The 17540-nt window shown below is 36.1% G+C and overlaps 1 protein-coding gene across 1 annotated transcript in view; it reads right to left on the reverse strand.

The window, feature by feature from the left end:
• The window catches only part of LOC126722453 (uncharacterized), a 74152-nt gene extending 72717 nt beyond the window's left edge, over window positions 1-1435 (reverse strand). The window contains exon 1 of the mRNA XM_050425612.1: window positions 1345-1435. The gene's annotated coding sequence lies outside the window, so the exon portion shown is untranslated. The remainder of the gene's footprint in view (window positions 1-1344) is intronic.
• Between the last annotated feature and the right edge of the window lie 16105 nt (window positions 1436-17540).

The raw sequence follows: 17540 nt of genomic DNA on the forward strand, positions 1-17540 counted from the left end.
AAATGGACAGATCCTACATGGACGGACCAAAAGTCCACATGGCACTTAGTTCATTATGTGAGCCCCAAGGAATTCTAAATGGAAACGACTTGCGCCCCACGGTTAACCCTAGTCTATAGAATCCCAATGCGAGTAGAATTCTAATAAAAAGAAGATCCTGGAAGATATGCACATTAGTGAGGATCTTCCTATATGGACAAGACTTGCTACGCAAGCATAATAGTTCAAATCTACGCCACTATAAAAACCCAAAGACCCTCAGAAAATAGGTACGCATAATTTACCTGCTTTGGCACTCTAGAGTTGTGAGAAATTCTAACTTGACCTTCAGAGGGTATCTGGCTAGCACCACACCGGTGCTTTCTGTGAGGTCTTCTCTTTTTGTGTTGTGCAGGTATTGTTTCGAGCACGTGAGGACCGTATTGCTTACTGTTGATTTTCCGGCATCATCAAATATTAAAACTATCTAGTTTATATGAAGGTACGATGACTTGAAAATGATAACAAAAAACTTAGGTTACACGAACACAATTCATAGTTAAATCCATTAATATAAAAGTGTCTTACATTTGCTTTGATAATTACTAATAATTTTAGAATACAAAAGAATTACTATGCAATATCTATACTATTATTTAAGAGGCTTTCCATGTTTGGATTCCCCATTTTTTAGTTCAAGAATGCCTCTACACCCTTATGTTTAAGTAGAGACAAAACTAAATGACAATCTGTTAAAAATGTAACTCCAACTCCCACTAAAACATTGCCTAAAAAATAAGACAGCTCTCCTGTTAATTTTCAAATTGTTTTGTCCACTTATAAATTGTCAAAATAAAAATTATATATATAAAATAAAAACACAGAGTTTTTTTTTTTTTGCTAAAAAAAAAGCCTCATCGCACATACGAAGTGCATGTGATGAGGCTAGTAAACATATAACTGCTCTTAATATAGTGTCTTCTTAAAATTAAGCCTATGACATCTACCTAAGTCATTGTGACTCCAAAAGTTCTTATATGTAGGCACTTTGAACAATCCTTTTTATATGAGATTAGTGAAAAAGGTTAAAATCATCATTATGTGCAAGGATACAGTGGTAATGATACGGAAGATAGATGGAAAATTCTTCAAAATAGTTAATGAATGTAGGCCCAATAGTGTAAATTTGGAAGACATTATGTCCTCATACTGCAATAAGCAAACTAAGATTATGATAATTGGTGAATAGCAAATGAATGTGGTGGAATTTGGGAAACTAATTTATAGGTTGAAAGTTTCAACTCTCATCTTCAAATAAGAGGCCATATTTAATTTGAAAATTGCATAAGAAAATTTAGGGCAAACCTTATTTTGGGTTCTTGAATTTGTTGGATCTTATTCTTAAAACTTTTATTTCTTACCCAACACCGCTAGTTTGATTCCAGAGAAGAAAACCTATGCCCCATTTAAGATAGAAAATTGTAAGTTTAAAAAAGGTAAATGGAAAAACAAGGTGAACATGAGATAAATGGAAGAGGAACATGTTAGGACGTCTACACTTTCATATAAATCACCAATCCAAGTTGAAGCTTAATCCTTTTTTTTTTTTTTTTGATAGGTAATAAAAACTTTATTGATAAGAAAAGTAAAATGAGTTTATGATAGTAAACTCACTACAAAAAAGCAGATGCAAACAGATCAAAGGGAAAAGCTAGCAGAATTAATGAACTCAAACAAAGAAGTACAATGCGTAAAACCCCAAATACGAGGCCACTTAAACAAAGTCCTAGTCAGTAAAGACTTCAAAAGGTCCACAGTTCTTTCAGTGTACTCAAAAGTTTGGGGCATTGTGTTCCTTCCAAGTTAACCACATAAAACATGCCGGTACCATATTCCAAACATTGGAAGAATGAATGCCCTACCAATTCCACCATGTAGAAAGTAGAGAGACTACTGTCTTTGGCATCACCCACTAAACCCCAAACAAGTAGAAGACTTCACTCCACAAAAGGTATTGACAAACTTGCAATGTAATAATAAATGATCTACGGTTTCCTCCTCACACTGACATAGGCAACACCAATTAACAAGAGGCAAGTTCTTCTTAACAAGGTTATCTATTGTGAGAATCCCACCCCTAGCAGTTGTCCATAAGAAAAAAGACACCCTTCTAGGAACCTTAACACTCCAAATGCACTGCCAAGGGAAAAAAACTAACAGAGTTTTTAATAATGATTTATAAAATAACGCACATCAAAGACACTACTACGATTCAATTGCCAAACCATGGTATCATCACCCCCCACAGGTATTTTGGGTGAGATATAAAGAAAGCATAAAACCTTGCCATCTCCTAATCTTGAAACTCACGGTGGAAGAGTAAGTTCCAGCTTTTATCACCCCAATCAGGTGCAATGTCAACCATATCAGAAATCCCAGCTTCTTTATCCATAACACAAGCAAACAATTCCAGATATAATTCTTTCAAAGGAGTAGGACTACTCCAAGGATCATGCCAGAACCGAATACGAAAACCCTTTCCCACCGCATACAACACATGACCAAAGAAACTCTTCGCCCCCTTCCTAATGTTCTTCCACATCCCACAGCCATGCGTTCCTCTAACAGCTCTAGTGCACCAGCCACCACTACCTTCCCCATATTTGGAGGCTATGACTTGATGCCATAAGTGTGTGTGGCCTCCTTCCCAAAGCACCAAAGCCACTTCCCTAGTAAAGCTTGGTTAAACAACCCAATCCTTTGGATCCCCAAACCACTTGCCTCCACTGGCCACACAACCTTTTCCCAAGCAATAAGTGAATATTTAAATACATCAGTAGATCTCCCCCATAGGAAATTCCTTTATTATTATTATTATTATTATTGGATTAAATGGATATTATGATAATATTAGGTGAGATATAAATTAATAATTATATATATGTGTGTGTGATTACTTTGGATTGAATGGATACTTTGATAACCTCGAAATAGTAAATTGATATTAACTGAAATATTTCGTTTCAATTCCTGACCAAACCAAAATGGTTACTCCCTAGTGCTCGATTGGTTGACACTTCTTGGTTTCTAAAAGAGTCATTTAAGGTTCAAATCCTCTATCTCCCAGTGTAATATTGAATTATAAAAGTAAGTGACATGTTAACCAGTGCTCTAAGAGCATATGTTAAAGATTAATAAATGTTTAATTATAAGTTTTAATACACACTTTTCAAAAAAAAAAAATACTCATCTATAATCTATATATATATATATATATATATATTAATGGCCAAATTTGAGAGAAAACCAATTAAATTCTAAATTGGAGTATAATTTTGTGCCACATGTCTCATTTAATTTTTAAATTTGTGTGTCAAGTGAATTATTAGGTGCAAAAATCAAAAATTCTAAATTCAATTAGATTCTAAATTGAATTTTAATTGGAATTCAATTTTGCATCATGTGACCCATCTAATTTTTTAATTTTTTTCGCAAGTGAATTACTAGGTACAAAAATTAAAGAGTCTAGATTCAATTAGATTCTAATAATAATAATAATAATAACCACTACATATTTTAGAAATTTATAGCTTAAAAAATGTGTAAGTTGTAATTCTTACACCGAGTTTAATTTGAATTCACACACACACACACACACACACACACACACACATATATATATATATATATGTAATTGTGATTTAAAAAAAAAAATATACACCTGCATACGCACGGGATTACATACTAGTATATTATAAAAGTTGGATCCTCAAACTAGAGGATGCGCACAATAGTGACATATGTACTTTTAACATTGGGTAAAATAATGACACATACAAAGTTGGAGAGATAAAGCCACGTGGTAGACAATTATTAGTACATGTCAACTTTTTTTGCTATGTGTCAACTTATTATTATTGTTATTATTAAAAAAAAATAACATGAAAAATAGTATTGAAATTATATGTTGGTCTAGATGAGTGTTTTTTTTTTTTTTTTTTTTTTTTTTTTTTTTTTTTTTTTAAACTAGCCTCCTCACACTTGGCTGCATTATAGATGAATAGAATTGACACTAAACCCAAAAAAAAAAAAAAAAAAAACCTTTGAGCTTAATCCCCGGAAAAACACCCCTAATTAAGGGGAATTCAATTAATGCCCTCTCCGGTAGTGGCAGTGGCAGTGACCATTGTTATATTCAGAGTTTTCAGACTAGGCAATAGGTAATGGCCACCTTTGTACTATCACTATTCGGATCCTCTCCATTTCTCTTATAAATGGAGAGTGTCCATTTTATGAACAGGATTGTTTTGAAATAAATCAAAGGTGAGTATGCCACCTCATTTAAACTTAACCCAACAAATTAACTCTAGCAACTTGAACGGTGAAAAGTAAACTAACGTCTAAAATTAGAAAAGAAAAAAACAAACTTGTGTTAGTTTAAGTGTTGGAGCCTTGGAGATGATGACTAATGAGTTCCTGCTTGTTCACCATAAATTTAAACAAAAAATAGATTCCCATTTATTGTATTTTTAATGAAACCGTTGAGGGTGATTTTCTAAGAGCAAGTTCATCGGAAGCCATTTTAGAGTTGAGCCATTTATGTAACTGAAGCTCTACTTGATAGGAAGATCAAGGATTTGATTCTACTATTGCTTTGGGCAATGTGTGTTGAAAGTTGTCACTATGAATAACAATAAATTGGGAAAAGGGCCTTGAATTATTTTGTTAGGAATTAATGCCCTCACTTTCTATCTTCGAACAACTTCAAGAGGGCATTAATTCCCTGGAATAAATGGGGACCCTTTATTAGTGGCCAGGCCAAGACTGAACGTGGTTTCATGCAAGCCTGACTTATAAGAAGATTATCTCTTCGAACGTGTGAGAAATGAGTATCATACATATCACATGGTACAACAACCTAGTGTCGGTGTCTTCAGATTGCCATATAAGATATCTTCTCAACTTCCAAGATATAACTTACCAGTAAATATATCAGTAGCGGAGCCACTTGATGACCAAGGGGACCTGGGCCCTCCCAAAATTTTTTAAAAAATTAATTAATTTTTTTGAAAATATCTTAAATAATTTGATAATTTTTAAATAACCTTATTATTTTGGCCCCTATACCTAATAATATACATACATATTTAAGAAAGTTTAAAAGTAAATATAATTTTCATTTAAATAAAATAATATCTATAAATATATGTGTAAACAAATTACAATAATTAAACATTCATTATCTTTAAAATGAACATATAGGTATTGTAACAATTATCTCAACAAATAAAAGGGAAAAAATTGAGTTATGAAGTATTGTATATTACTATTTTTCATTTCATATACACAAAAAAAAAAAAAAAAAAAATTACATATGCCCCCCCCCCCCTCCCAAAGATAAATTCCTGGCTCTGCCACTGAAATATATCCATAAGATAAAGGGAAATGTTATGTTGCAAGAATGAGAGGTAATGTGCAAAACAACAATGCAAAAAAATTGTATATAGTTAGTTAGGCAACGTTTGAAACAATAAAGGAAAGTAGCATCTCGAGTTTTAGAAACTCGAGATCCATATTAGTAAAAGGCCACATGGATCTCGAGTCTTTAAGACTCGAGTTTTATGCGAAAAAAAAAATCACCTATAGTGGCGTTTTTAAGCCTTTCAGTGACGTTTTAAATACCTATAGCGGCGTTTTCCTGGAAATTTTTTTTAGTACAGATTTATGGAGTCCTATAGTGGCGTTTTTAACCCCTATAGTGACGTTTTATAGACCTATAGCGGCGTTTTTATTCAATTTATGGAAATCGAGTCTTTAAAACTCGATTTTCAGCTTAATTTTTTCCCACTTTAAACTAATCCACTTACAAATCGAGACTTAAAAACTCGATTTTTATCTTGGAACTCGAGTTTTAAACACTCGAGATGCTAGTTTTCAAAATTATTTTGAAATGTGACAATTAACTAAATTTTTTAATATTTATTGTTATTTAGAAAAAAAATTCCAAGAATGATTTATTATCAGGTTTTTTTAATAAAAAATTGTTATAAATTGATGAGGTTACTAAAAATATTACTGAAGTCACAAGTGAAACTCAAAAAATTAGTTTTATTAGCCATATAACCTATAAAATTGGTAAAAAATCTAATATAAAATAAAATGACATGGTATAAACTGTTTCTTAATAGACATCGTAACCGATAACACTACCCTAAAATAAAATTTAAAACTTTTTCTACAATGATTTAAGTTGATAGGTTATAATTATTATAAAATTAAAAAAGGATAATAACATTTTGCCCACCCGTGGTTTGCCTCTAATTTTATGTGCCTACTCGTGGTTTAAATTTTGACACTTTGCCCACTAGTAATTCTCACCATTACCCAGTCGTAACCCACCTCTCCAATTTCCGTTACTCTAACACAGAAAAGGTAAAAAACAGAACTCCACACGGATCAAAACTCACTCTCTCCCAAAACTCACTCACTCCCATCCAACCCAACGAAGATCCTACATAATGCAATGCAATGCTGGTACGTGTCAAGTGCTTCTTCAAACAACTTAGTAAATTTGAAGCAACAAAACCAAATTAAATCCAAGAAAGAAAAAAAAAAAAAAACTCAATAACCAGCAAGTGAGAATCAGACCCAAAAATGAAAAAACATCCAAATTTCTGAAATTCAAATTGATTTTCTAATTTAAGCAAATACCCACAAAAAATAAAAAAAGAAACTTCAGGTTATTAATCCTCCTGCACAATTTACAAACCATTTGAAGCGGTTTTTAATTTAAGCCAAAAATAACCAATAAGTAAGAAACTGACCCAGAAATAAAATAAATGAAAGAAATGTAATATATATGGATAGATAGGTACCTCCAGTCTTGAAAGACTATAATTGGCGTGATGTTTGGCAAGATCTATATTTTGTGAATCAAAGCGAAACCAAATTTTGACAATAACCTTGACCTTGCTCAGTTTTTCGTTTTACGTTTCCCAAGTTTGATCATCATGATTACGATGATGAGGAAGTGTTCGAGGAAAACGAGGAGTTCGAGTTCGTGTCCGTTTGTAAAGCCGAGGACGACGTGGTCCTGTTGGACGGTCAGATCGGTCCGGTTTTCCTAGTCTTCAATCGCGACCTCCTTCTGTCTGATCAGAACCCCACCAAAAGTCAGCAAATTACCGACGGCCAGGATTTGAAGAACAGAGAAGGAGAAGAAGATGAGGATGTACGATGTCAGTTTTAATTTGAAGAAGGTTAAATTCAAATTATTAACCTTCATACACAATTTAGACGCATTTGAAGTGATTTTTCTCATCAAAATTAGAGGGTTTGAAATTTAAATTTCAAAACAAAAACCTGGAGGTGCAAGTCAAGAGATTGGGCCCGATGCTGTGTATATGACTGTCCAAGAAATGAATAGGGAAAACACAAATTTGGATTTAGGGTTCAACATCACTTGGAATTTTCCAGTGGGTTCAGATGGTGCTCAATACTTGGTTCGATTGCATTTCTGTGATATTGTTAGTCATGCACTTAACTTGCTGTACTTCAATGTATATCTCAATGGGTACCTTGCTTATGAGGATCTTGATTTGTCAGTGCTTACGTCCCATGTGCTTGCATCTCCGATCTTTGTGGATTTTGTTGTGGATCTTCTTTGGGTTGGATGGGAGTGAGTGAGTTTTGGGAGAGAGTGAGTTTTGATCCGTGTGGGGTTCTGTTTTTTACCTTTTTTGTGTTAGAGTAACGGAAATGGGAGAGGTGGGTTACGACTAGGTAACAGTGAGAATCACAGGTGGGCAAAGTGTCAAAATTTAAACTACGGGTGGACACATAGAATTAGAGGCAAACCACAGGTGGGCAAAATGTAATTATCCCAATTAAAAATGACATCATTGGCAAACACCAAATTTTAAAAATTATGTTATAACTTATACCAATAATAATTTATCATCTCAATAAGTTATGGAAGTGAAATTTATTACCTTTTTAGCATTTCTCAAAATTTAATGATTCTAAAACAAAAGAAGAGGAGTAGATTAAATGAAGGCCAAATTACAACTTACCCACCTATGGTTTGCTGAAATTTAAATTACCTACTTGTGGTTTAAAATTTGACACTTTACCAACCTGAGATTTGACTGAAATTTAAGTTGTCTACCTGTAGTTTGAAATCTCATGATGCAAGTGTTCCGTTTGATTCTTTTTGATTTGATTTGATCTTGTATAGTTGTATATTTATGTTTTTTGTGTTTTTGGAGGAGAGAAACATAAAAGTTAAGCAAAATCACACATTTAACCATGCTTTTAATAGATGTGGGTTAAGGAAATCTAACTAAACTAACCTTAGGTGGTAAAAGTGCCAAATTTCAAACCACAAGTAAGCAACTTAAATTTCGGTCAAACCACTGGTGGGTAAGTTATAACTTGCCCTTAAATGAAAGTCTTATATGTGAAAGTATTTTTTTTTTTTTTTTGAGAGCAAATTAGAAAATATGTGAAAGTCTCAAACTCACCCAAATAGCAATATATATATTTGTTGCATAAACGAATGCTTTATTGAACTAAGAGCATCCACATCAGTCCTTCTAAAATCATGTAAAACACATTTTTTACACATTTTGCCTCAAAAATGATCCACATCAGTCCTTCTAAAATTGTGTAAAAATGTGTATATCTCTACACGAGCTACAGTAACTGTGTAAATATACACGGTTACTGTAGCTCGTCCATTTATTATTTTACTAATTTCCCTTCGCTCCTTTTTTTCTCTCTCTTCTCCAGGCTCAACAAACTCAATAACTTCTCATCTTCTTCTTTTTCCTCAGATGCACACAAACACATCCACACAAACAAATCAACACAGAGATACACTTGCTCAAAAAAAAAAAAAAAAAAACATAGAGATACACAAACACACCCACACACAAACAAACCCAAACGGACAAACAACAAAGAGACAGATTGGTGCTTATTGGAACGATCGGTGCTTGATTGGAACGATCGGAGCTCATGGGTCTCGCTTGATCGGAGCTCGTGGGTATGGGTCTTGCCTGATTGGAGCTAGGGAGCTAGGGAGATCGGTGCTTGCCTGATCAGAGCTGTGGATTGGTGCCAGTGGATCGAAGCTAGGGAGATCGGTGCTTGTGCTTGTGATCGGGATGATGTGGATCGGAGCTTGTGACTGAGATCGGTGCTTGTGCTTGTGACCAAGATGCTTGTTATCGAGATGGTGTGGATCGGAGCTTGTGACCAAGATGGTGTGGATTTAGATCGAGAGGGAGAGTTGATTCAGAAATGGGAATAGAGGTAGAGAGATGGGTATAGAGAGAGAGCAACATTTCAAAAAAAATGGGTAGAGAGAGAGAGAGAGAGAGAGAGAGCGCGTATGTATAGGGTTTAGTTGAGGGAAATAATAAAAAAATTGAGAAAATTGATTATTTAAATAAAAGAGGTGGTAGAATAGATGAACTGATGTGAGTGTTTTGTAAAAATGGATGTGTAAAATAGAAAAAGTAGGTTTTTAGTGTAAAAATGGATGTGTAAAATACACGAACTGATGTGGTTGCTCTAAAAGAGACAAACACAACAGAGTTTACACTGCTCATCGAGACAGTAGTAACTTACAAAAATAGACTTACAAAACAACAACACCTGGACTACAAATAGTAAATTAAATGACACCGACACTTGAACTACAAACACACATAACTAAACACTTCCAAAAACAAAAAAAAAAAAAAAAACAAAAACGCACATAACTAAACATGGTAGCTAAGGCTTTATTTGCCGACAACTCCACGAGACGAGAAAAAACTCATGAAATCCCAATAAAAGCATTGTAACAAAAAGGCAGGGCATGTGTCATAAAGAATTTCTCTCATTGTCTCAAAGTACTTAAGGTACAAAACCAACATTAAACTCTACCCTTAGTAATATGAAGGCAAGGCCCATTGGGAGAGACATTTTTGGCTGATTAAGGAGATTTTGAGTCTTTTGGGGAGGGATAGGATCTACATCTATGATAAGAACTTATTTACTTGCAGTGCAGTTGGACCTTTTGCTAGAAATATAGTATGGAATGAATAAGAAGCTGACTCCCAATGTATCCACTTAAATATTATATTAAAGTGACAAAAATCTTTGAGTCCCACATAGGAAAGGAAAGAGATAATATATGAGTTTATATGTTCATGGGCTGGATATTAGGTTGGGCTTTGGCATGTGTGGACTAGGCCCTCTTGTCCATATAATAATATTTTATTATTTTACTTTTTGAGTCAGTAAGTTATGCACAACATTTACTCTTTTAAAATGTTTCATAAAACTGTTCACAAGGCTTGAAACCTTTTCAAACTTTCTGAACAATTACCAGAAAATTCTGCAGAAAATTCAGTTTTTTCAATTTTCGATAGATCGAGAGTTCCTTTCGATTGATTGAATGCTCTTTTCTATCAATCGGGCAGGAATTGAATAGTGATCAAATCATCCAAAGACTCCAGGATTATTTTCTTCATCATTTCGATCGATCAAGCAAAAGTTTCGACCGATCGAAAATCCTTATTTCCGAAATTCACTTAGAAAATTTCAGAACTTGAATTTTCACTTTATGAAATAATATTCTCCAAACTCAAACATCACTATGACAACCTATCTATGTATATACCTATATATATAACAATCCCCCACTAGGTTGTAATAATATATGTCTCACTTGATTGATATTCTATCGTGCATAATGGAAGGTGTCTTTCAACTTAAATCTCCCCTTAATGTAATTGCTCAAGAAATCAATAGAATTAATGGTGGCTTAGTGATTAAACCAAAATTCCTATGTGTTGAAATCAGAAACAACACACACATGAAAACATCCGCAACACGTTTAGAAATCCACTGTTGTTATCAATATTATGGCCTTGTTCTCTTCTCGATTTAGTGAACATTTACAAAAATATATAAAAAATATATCAACCCCGTACACCCCTATTAAAAAATATATCAAAAACAGTTTTCTATACCAATAATCCATTAACTTTTTCCAAACATATAATCACTGGTCATATCAACTGTTTCAAATTGTTTTTAACTTTAATATGGGTCATTCTACTGTATCCTCTTTATTTTTTGGGGGTACAGTACCCACACAAATTCTAACCATTAATTTTGTGTTGTTTTGATCTTAACCGTTGATTTAGTTTGAGTGGATATCGGTTACTGGTAAAACAAATCAGCATATATAAACCAAAAATAATTCAAATGGAACCTCTCTCAATTTTTCTCTCGCATTCTCCGCATCTTTGTTTCTCTCTCATGTTCTCCACTCCTCTCATATTGTTTCTTCTTGCATCCTTAAGTGAAGGTTTCTTCAAAGATGAAAATCGTTTTGATATCTTAAAGGTAAGGATCAAAACAATAAAACTCTAATTTCAATGTCGTTGTTTTGTTTCCTTTTTTTCTTTATTTTTAGGATTTACCCATTCGAAAACGTAGATATATGAACTCTTTATTTCATTGATTTTCTTGTGGGTATTGTTTATGAGGTGGGTGAGGAGGAATCCTCAATCTTCTTCATGCAGTTTGTGTTGTTTTATGGTAATTTCTCTGTATTTCATTCACTCCGGTTCTATCGCCCTATGTTTGTGTTGTTTGGGTTTGTGGTTTCAATTTCAATGAGTTCTTTGGGTGTTATCCCGGGTTTTTGTGGCTGTGAATTTTAGAGGGCTTTTCAGTGGGTCTTTGGGTATCTGATTTTTTTGATGAGTCGTGGTTATTCAGTGGGTCTTTCTGTTTTCTGTGGGTCTGGGATTTTTCTGTTGATCTCTCTTGTTCTATCGTCTCTTTATGTTGCTGTGAACTTTTTTTTTTTTGTTTATATTTCCTCTATGGAACAATTACAAGTTGCAGAGAAATTTTGTTTGTTGTGTTATTTATAGGATCAACAACCAATGTGTGTTTATGTTTCTTAATAAACATTCTGCTTGATTATTGCAATAAAGAAACAGGAGTAGCAATCTTAAACTTTTTTATCACATAATGTTTCTTGCTTTTAATTTGTATTATTGATCTTATGTCATTGATCTTATGTCATTAACACAAATATTAATAACCCAATCATTTTATGGTACTTGATATACTGTAAAAGAAAAAGAAAACTACTTAAATGTGATACACAATTTTTATATGCCAAAATTCAATTTCCTTTTATTTTTGACTAGTAATTGGAATAAGGACATGTTCAATTAAGTCACAAGATTTGTGTACATTCACTGTGTTGCTATTTGACCTGTTTGAAGGGTCTTGAGTATGCATGTGAACAGTTCAGTAGTAGAATAGGCATGTATATTCACAATGGACTTCTTTAAATGGAGGTGCAAAATGAGGCAATTAAAATTTCAACAAATAGTATTTTTTGTTGTGATAGGTACCCTAAAAAATGTTTAGGGATGCACACAGGCAGCCTACTTGTTTATTTGACTAGCTTGTGTGGAACTTGTGTGTCAACTGGGGTTGTGAATTTGAAGTCTATTTGCAACTTCTTGGCAGGCTCCTAAATGTTTGATAGCATTTGGAGAGGATTAGCTACTACCATTGATTCAAGATTTAAGGGTGAGCATATGCTGTATGAGGATCATGGTGACAAAATTATTGTTTTTGCAAAGCCTTTCTCAGATGAACAATTTTGGATGAAATCATTTTCAAGGTTTTAAAGTTAGGTGCTTATTGAATAATTGTCAATTAGCAGGTAATTCACACCACTGTGTTGGCTTGGTAGTCATTGTCATCAAAGTGGGTTCTATGCTTCAAACTGTACCATCCAAACTAAGAAAGCTATAGTAGGAAACACTTTAAGCTGTGTTTTCAAGTGGGTAACCTAGTTGCTTTGTTTGCCAATAGAATGACCTGTTAAATAGATATGTTAATGTCGCTAATTTTATATGCAGTAGTTTACTGTTTACCTTACTATAATTAGGTCTGATTCATTTTAACTTTTAAGAAAATATACTCAAACCTCTTTATAGTTGCTTTGTTTCCAATACAGTCAAGTGACATCTACACTAAATTAGTATGATGAATATTGTTGATGTTTTGAACTAATACGAGATATTAGGAATTGTGGGGCCAGAGAATTTGTGACCTCGGCCCACTTTACATTAGGGCCCAAGGCCCGAGCCGAGGAAAGACATTGTCGAGGACATGCAATGAAAGTCCAAATGGCCTAGGGATAAAGCCGAGGACGATGCTGTCCTCGGCATCCCAAGGCGCTCCTAGAAAAACAGGCGAGTATGGTATAGGAGCGGTGCATGGAAAAGCTAAACACCTCCATATTAATGTGGAAAGGACCCCTGAATAGTGTGGCGACAAAGGACAAGGGAAAGGCTACCATTACTGTAATTAAGTGCTCTGTGCCTGACAGAGCAATACTTTTCAGCTTTTACAACCACTCCTAACCACTTTGGGTATAGGCTGATAGGACAAGTATCAACCCTAGAAAGTTGAACCTACACGTGGACGTTGGAGGGAGGGTAAAGGCTAGTATACAGAGGAAAGAGAAGCAATTCAAGAAAGAGGGGGACATATCGTCTCCCAGGCCATTGAATCCTAAAAAAGGGATAATAATAAGAACATGAAACTCCTCGGACAAGGTCTAAGGACCGGGGTCGCTCAGGCCGTGCCGGGGAAAAAGTCTTATTAGATATGCTAGATTTACCCTCATGCGATTACCATGAACACTATGACTAGCCTTTCAACCCACTCTCTACAAATTTATGGTTTGGGCCTTTAACGTTCGAGCCCAATAAACCAGTTTGGGATTGTTACAAATTGAGTCCTTACAATTGGTGCCGTCTGTGGGAAAGGCTTGTGCATTGGCACAGGCGGTGGTAGGATCGAGCTCCTATCAAACAAGGGACTGAGAAAGCCCCTCCATCATTTCCAGCAGCACGCTATTGTTGCCCTAATATAAAGTTCCACTAGGGGCTACGCTTCAAAGCACCAGTGGCACGGGCAGTTCTAGGGGCTTCCAACGTCATGTCAACATCCCACCCCTTGGTCGAGGGGCTAATCAACGAAACTTTAAGAAGAAACTATAAGTTTTGGACAGAACCAAGGTCTTGCATGGTCCTCGGACTTAAACTTATGGGGAAACCAACTACTTAAAGAAAATCTAAGTTTTGAACAGAACCAAGGTCCTGCGTGGTCCTCAAACTCAAACCTATGGGGAAACCAACTACTTAAAGAAAATCTAAGTTTTGGACAGAACCAAGGTATTGTATGGTCCTCGGACTCAAACCTATGGGGAAACCAACTACATAAAGAAAATCTAAGTTTTGGACAGAACCAATGTATTGTATGGTCCTCGGACTCAAACCTATGGGGAAACCAACTGCTTAAAGAAAATCTAAGTTTTGGACAGAATCAAGGAATTGCATGGTCCTCGGACTCAAACCTATAGGGAAACCAACTGCTTAAAGAAAATCTAAGTTTTGAACAGAACCAAGGTCCTGCGTGGTCCTCAAACTCAAACCTATGGGGAAACCAACTACTTAAAGAAAATCTAAGTTTTGGACAGAACCAAGGTATTGTATGGTCCTCAGACTCAAACCTATGGGGAAACCAACTGCTTAAAGAAAATCTAAGTTTTGGACAGAACCAAGGTATTGCATGGTCCTCGGACTCAAACCTATGGGGAAACCAACTGCTTAAAGAAAATCTAAGTTTTGGACAGAACCAAGGTATTGCATGATCCTCGGACTCAAACCTATGGGAAACCAACTGCTTAAAGAAAATCTAAGTTTTGGACAGAACCAAGGTATTGCATGGTCCTCGGACTCAAACCTATGGGGAAACCAACTACTTAAAGAAAATCTAAGTTTTGGACAGAACCAAGGTATTGCATGGTCCTCGGACTCAAACCTATGGGGAAACCAACTACTTAAAGAAAATATAAGTTTTGGACAGAACCAAAGTCTTGCATGGTTCTCGGACTCAAACCTATGGGGAAAACAACTGCTTAAAGAAAATCTAAGTTTTGGACAGAACCAAGGTATTGCATGGTCCTCAAACTTAAATCTATGGGGAAACCAACTACTTAAAGAAAATCTAAGTTTTGGACAGAACCAAGGTATTGCATGGTCTTCGGACTCAAACCTATGGGACAATCAACTACTTAAAGAAAATCTAAGTTTTGGACAGAACCAAGGTCTTGCGCTATCCTTGGATCCCCAGCTCTATGAAAACTAATGCAAACGAGTGTTTAGACCCGATATAGTCATACCTCGGTCCTCGGACCGGATGCCAAAAAAGATTAAGGCTATGAATGTTGTCAAGAATGTGGCAAAGCACCCTAGTACTCAATGACCCTCTCGGATAGTTCATTTTGGGTTACCCATCCTTGGATGATCATCTCATATGCAATAAAGAGCATTCAGCTGTTATCTCGGTTAGTCTTATATGTTTAACCTACTTCAGGTCGGCGTTATTGCGCCTGTTAGTCTTAATAAGTTCAAAGTGATAGCTTTTTGTTAATAAGGGTTTCGGCCCTAAGTATTGTTCAAAAAAAAAAAAAACACCAGCACATCCGTTCACGAAATAACTATTGCAGAAAAGAAAGAATATGTAAAATGGGATAACGTCATCTTTTATTAGACAAAGAAATAGTACAGTGTATAATAAGGGGCTTAAGCAAGCCTATATCGAAAGCTAACTACAGAAGCAAAAAGAAAAAGATACAGGGGAACGTTAAATCCTTTAAATTCTGCTCTAGCAGTGACTAAGCATGTCAGGATGGCCCCAATGATGGAAGAGAAGAAGAAGCGGAGGCAAAAGGTGGCACCAGTGAAGGAAGAAAGGAAGAAGCGGGGACGCCAAATCCCCGTACTAGATTTGACTCCCATCAGGCAAGTGTCATATTAGCAGCACTTGAGAGAGTGTGGATGGTACCAACAATGAGAAACCTTAGTTCTGCCGCACCAAAGATCTGATGCGACCTCCACCTGCTTCGAATTTTGGCTGAAGGAAGAAGGGGCTCCTTTCTCGCCTTATCAAGGGGAAGAAATGTCTTGAGTCTTTGTCTCCCTTGCCCTGACCGGGCCATCTTGAGTCTCGGGGAAGCCTAGTGCATCTGGAGAAGGTGTGGTCCTTTCACCCCCATCCTGGCCTTGACCATGTCACCCCCGAAGGTTCAGTCACACTGGTAATAGGGACTATGGGCACAACTGGAAGGTAAGGGATTTGAAAGGCTTAAAGGGTATACAAATATAGAAAATGACCCCCTACTGTGCTTCTTCTATGGGGGGCGAGCCTGATGGCATCTAATCTGTACAAATTTCCAAGAAAAGTTACAAACGAGATAAGTTCCACTCAACTCCCAACGCCGTCTTTGACCGTTGGATTTGTGTCGCCTCATAAAGGGAACTTATTAAAGATGCGCCTCGTGCACCGAAACGACAGGAACGCAGTGTGAGTAAAATTAAAGGAATGTCTCATAACCAAAAGCATGTCCCAGGCAAATGAAGAGGCACCAACATTGATGAAGGACAAGGCTGGGCAAGCCGTGACAGAGTCCCGACATCACCAAAACCCTCCTTTCCGATCGAGAGGTCGGACAACAGGATTTTGAGGGGCTATTGTGGGGCCAGAGAATTTGTGACCCCGACCCACTTTACATTAAGGCCCAAGGCCCAAGCTGAGGAAAGACATTGCTGAGGACATGCAACGAAAGTCCAAATGACCTAGGGATAAAGCCGAGGATGATGCTGTCCTCGGCATCCCAAGGCGCTCCTAGAAAAAAGGGCGAGTATGGTATAGGAGCAGTGCATGGAAAAGCTAAACACCTCCGCATTAATGTGGAAAGGACCCCTGAATAGTGTGGCGACAAAGGACAAGGGAAAGGCTACCATTACTGCAATTAAGTGCTCTGCGCCTGACAGAGCAATGCTTTTCAGCTTTTACAACCACTCCCAACTACTTTGGATATGGGCTGATAGGACAAGTATCAACCCTAGAAAGTTGAACCTACACGTGGACGTTGGAGGGAGGGTAAAGGCTAGTATAAAAAGGAAAGAGAAGCAATTCAAGAGAGAGGGGGACATATCGTCTCCCAGGCCATTGAATCCTAAAAAGGGAGAATAATAAGAATATGAAGCTCCTCGGACCGGAGCCGCTCAGGCTGTACCGGGGAAAAAGTCTTATTAGATATGCTAGATTCACCCTCGTGCGATTACCATGAACACCATGACTAACCACCGTCTGGTGACCAAGGCCTAGCCTTTCAGCCCACTCTCTACAAATTTATTGTTTGGGCCTTTAACGTTCGAGCCCAATAAACCAGTTTGGGATCGTTACAAATTGAGTCCTTACAGGAATCAACCTCAAAAAATAGTTATATTCAAGGATATCAAGGTTAAAGAAATTTGTAAGACCACATTTCAATTAGTATTTACTTAGTTATTAGTGCTTTCTCAATAATAATAATAATAAAGTTATCAGTGGAAGCCTCTCCTTCTATATTTATTTGTTGACACTTGAGATTTTTTTTTGGATTGAGTAGTCAAGCT

This window comes from Quercus robur, chromosome 4 (assembly GCF_932294415.1).
Source record: "Quercus robur chromosome 4, dhQueRobu3.1, whole genome shotgun sequence".
NCBI classification, from domain to species: Eukaryota; Viridiplantae; Streptophyta; class Magnoliopsida; order Fagales; family Fagaceae; genus Quercus; species Quercus robur.